The 2,500-nt window shown below is 46.6% G+C and overlaps 12 non-coding genes across 12 annotated transcripts in view; all 12 read left to right on the top strand.

Annotated features, from left to right (window-relative positions):
* Positions 1 to 53, top strand: part of LOC148962485 (5S ribosomal RNA) — a 119-nt gene extending 66 nt beyond the window's left edge. Inside the window, exon 1 of the ribosomal RNA XR_016153648.1 lies at positions 1 to 53. This exon is cut by the window's left edge and continues 66 nt beyond it. This is a non-coding gene — a ribosomal RNA (5S ribosomal RNA).
* A 92-nt stretch (positions 54 to 145) lies between these two features.
* LOC148962484 (5S ribosomal RNA) lies at positions 146 to 264 on the top strand. The gene has a single exon (XR_016153647.1). It is a non-coding gene; the product is annotated as a 5S ribosomal RNA (ribosomal RNA).
* Positions 265 to 431: 167 nt separating this feature from the next.
* On the top strand, positions 432 to 550 carry LOC148962483 (5S ribosomal RNA). Its single transcript, XR_016153646.1, has one exon. It is a non-coding gene; the product is annotated as a 5S ribosomal RNA (ribosomal RNA).
* Positions 551 to 642: 92 nt separating this feature from the next.
* Positions 643 to 761, top strand: LOC148962482 (5S ribosomal RNA). The gene has a single exon (XR_016153645.1). It is a non-coding gene; the product is annotated as a 5S ribosomal RNA (ribosomal RNA).
* A 92-nt stretch (positions 762 to 853) lies between these two features.
* Positions 854 to 972, top strand: LOC148962481 (5S ribosomal RNA). Its single transcript, XR_016153644.1, has one exon. It is a non-coding gene; the product is annotated as a 5S ribosomal RNA (ribosomal RNA).
* A 92-nt stretch (positions 973 to 1,064) lies between these two features.
* On the top strand, positions 1,065 to 1,183 carry LOC148962480 (5S ribosomal RNA). Its single transcript, XR_016153642.1, has one exon. It is a non-coding gene; the product is annotated as a 5S ribosomal RNA (ribosomal RNA).
* A 92-nt stretch (positions 1,184 to 1,275) lies between these two features.
* On the top strand, positions 1,276 to 1,394 carry LOC148962479 (5S ribosomal RNA). Its single transcript, XR_016153641.1, has one exon. It is a non-coding gene; the product is annotated as a 5S ribosomal RNA (ribosomal RNA).
* A 92-nt stretch (positions 1,395 to 1,486) lies between these two features.
* LOC148962478 (5S ribosomal RNA) lies at positions 1,487 to 1,605 on the top strand. The gene has a single exon (XR_016153640.1). It is a non-coding gene; the product is annotated as a 5S ribosomal RNA (ribosomal RNA).
* Positions 1,606 to 1,772: 167 nt separating this feature from the next.
* LOC148962477 (5S ribosomal RNA) lies at positions 1,773 to 1,891 on the top strand. The gene has a single exon (XR_016153639.1). It is a non-coding gene; the product is annotated as a 5S ribosomal RNA (ribosomal RNA).
* A 92-nt stretch (positions 1,892 to 1,983) lies between these two features.
* Positions 1,984 to 2,102, top strand: LOC148962476 (5S ribosomal RNA). The gene has a single exon (XR_016153638.1). It is a non-coding gene; the product is annotated as a 5S ribosomal RNA (ribosomal RNA).
* A 92-nt stretch (positions 2,103 to 2,194) lies between these two features.
* On the top strand, positions 2,195 to 2,313 carry LOC148962475 (5S ribosomal RNA). Its single transcript, XR_016153427.1, has one exon. It is a non-coding gene; the product is annotated as a 5S ribosomal RNA (ribosomal RNA).
* Positions 2,314 to 2,405: 92 nt separating this feature from the next.
* Positions 2,406 to 2,500, top strand: part of LOC148962474 (5S ribosomal RNA) — a 119-nt gene continuing 24 nt past the window's right edge. The window contains exon 1 of the ribosomal RNA XR_016153636.1: positions 2,406 to 2,500. This exon is cut by the window's right edge and continues 24 nt beyond it. This is a non-coding gene — a ribosomal RNA (5S ribosomal RNA).

Raw genomic sequence — 2,500 nt, 5'->3', positions numbered from 1 at the left:
CCTGGTTAGTACTTGGATGGGAGACCGCCTGGGAATACCAGGTGCTGTAAGCTTTATTGTTGGATGGGAGACCTAGTAAGCTTTATATGGTTTACTACCCTAATGTTCTAACCATTCAAATAGCCCAATTTTGGCAGCAGATTTCGCTTACGGCCATACCACCTTGAGAACGCCCGAACTCGTCTGATCTCGGAAGCTAAGCAGGGTCGGGCCTGGTTAGTACTTGGATGGGAGACCGCCTGGGAATACCAGGTGCTGTAAGCTTTATTGTTTAAAAAAAAAAAAAAAAAGAGTCAATGAAATGGTTCAAAAATCCTAAATTGTCTTTTTTCCCCCTCAAAATGCCTGAAATCGTCTCTGAGTTTCTTCAGAAAGCCTGAAAGAGTCTCTTTTTTTTTTCTTCAAATAGCCCAATTTTGGCAGCAGATTTCGCTTACGGCCATACCACCTTGAGAACGCCCGAACTCGTCTGATCTCGGAAGCTAAGCAGGGTCGGGCCTGGTTAGTACTTGGATGGGAGACCGCCTGGGAATACCAGGTGCTGTAAGCTTTATTGTTGGATGGGAGACCTTGTAAGCTTTATATGGTTTACTACCCTAATGTTCTAACCATTCAAAAAGCCCAATTTTGGCAGCAGATTTTGCTTACGGCCATACCACCTTGAGAACGCCCGAACTCGTCTGATCTCGGAAGCTAAGCAGGGTCGGGCCTGGTTAGTACTTGGATGGGAGACCGCCTGGGAATACCAGGTGCTGTAAGCTTTATTGTTGGATGGGAGACCTAGTAAGCTTTATATGGTTTACTACCCTAATGTTCTAACCATTCAAAAAGCCCAATTTTGGCAGCAGATTTTGCTTACGGCCATACCACCTTGAGAACGCCCGAACTCGTCTGATCTCGGAAGCTAAGCAGGGTCGGGCCTGGTTAGTACTTGGATGGGAGACCGCCTGGGAATACCAGGTGCTGTAAGCTTTATTGTTGGATGGGAGACCTAGTAAGCTTTATATGGTTTACTACCCTAATGTTCTAACCATTCAAATAGCCCAATTTTGGCAGCAGATTTCGCTTACGGCCATACCACCTTGAGAACGCCCGAACTCGTCTGATCTCGGAAGCTAAGCAGGGTCGGGCCTGGTTAGTACTTGGATGGGAGACCGCCTGGGAATACCAGGTGCTGTAAGCTTTATTGTTGGATGGGAGACCTAGTAAGCTTTATATGGTTTACTACTCTAATGTTCTAACCATTCAAATAGCCCAATTTTGGCAGCAGATTTTGCTTACGGCCATACCACCTTGAGAACGCCCGAACTCGTCTGATCTCGGAAGCTAAGCAGGGTCGGGCCTGGTTAGTACTTGGATGGGAGACCGCCTGGGAATACCAGGTGCTGTAAGCTTTATTGTTGGATGGGAGACCTAGTAAGCTTTATATGGTTTACTACCCTAATGTTCTAACCATTCAAATAGCCCAATTTTGGCAGCAGATTTTGCTTACGGCCATACCACCTTGAGAACGCCCGAACTCGTCTGATCTCGGAAGCTAAGCAGGGTCGGGCCTGGTTAGTACTTGGATGGGAGACCGCCTGGGAATACCAGGTGCTGTAAGCTTTATTGTTTAAAAAAAAAAAAAAAAAGAGTCAATGAAATGGTTCAAAAATCCTAAATTGTCTTTTTTCCCCCTCAAAATGCCTGAAATCGTCTCTGAGTTTCTTCAGAAAGCCTGAAAGAGTCTCTTTTTTTTTTCTTCAAATAGCCCAATTTTGGCAGCAGATTTCGCTTACGGCCATACCACCTTGAGAACGCCCGAACTCGTCTGATCTCGGAAGCTAAGCAGGGTCGGGCCTGGTTAGTACTTGGATGGGAGACCGCCTGGGAATACCAGGTGCTGTAAGCTTTATTGTTGGATGGGAGACCTAGTAAGCTTTATATGGTTTACTACCCTAATGTTCTAACCATTCAAATAGCCCAATTTTGGCAGCAGATTTTGCTTACGGCCATACCACCTTGAGAACGCCCGAACTCGTCTGATCTCGGAAGCTAAGCAGGGTCGGGCCTGGTTAGTACTTGGATGGGAGACCGCCTGGGAATACCAGGTGCTGTAAGCTTTATTGTTGGATGGGAGACCTAGTAAGCTTTATATGGTTTACTACCCTAATGTTCTAACCATTCAAATAGCCCAATTTTGGCAGCAGATTTTGCTTACGGCCATACCACCTTGAGAACGCCCGAACTCGTCTAATCTCGGAAGCTAAGCAGGGTCGGGCCTGGTTAGTACTTGGATGGGAGACCGCCTGGGAATACCAGGTGCTGTAAGCTTTATTGTTGGATGGGAGACCTAGTAAGCTTTATATGGTTTACTACCCTAATGTTCTAACCATTCAAATAGCCCAATTTTGGCAGCAGATTTTGCTTACGGCCATACCACCTTGAGAACGCCCGAACTCGTCTGATCTCGGAAGCTAAGCAGGGTCGGGCCTGGTTAGTACTTGGATGGGAGACCGCC

Source organism: Pimephales promelas (genome assembly GCF_988280905.1).
Source record: "Pimephales promelas chromosome 3 unlocalized genomic scaffold, fPimPro1.hap1.1 SUPER_3_unloc_1, whole genome shotgun sequence".
NCBI lineage: Eukaryota > Metazoa > Chordata > Actinopteri > Cypriniformes > Leuciscidae > Pimephales > Pimephales promelas.
The sequence above is the reverse complement of the archived record's forward strand: the minus strand, read 5'-3'. Positions and strand labels throughout refer to the sequence as shown.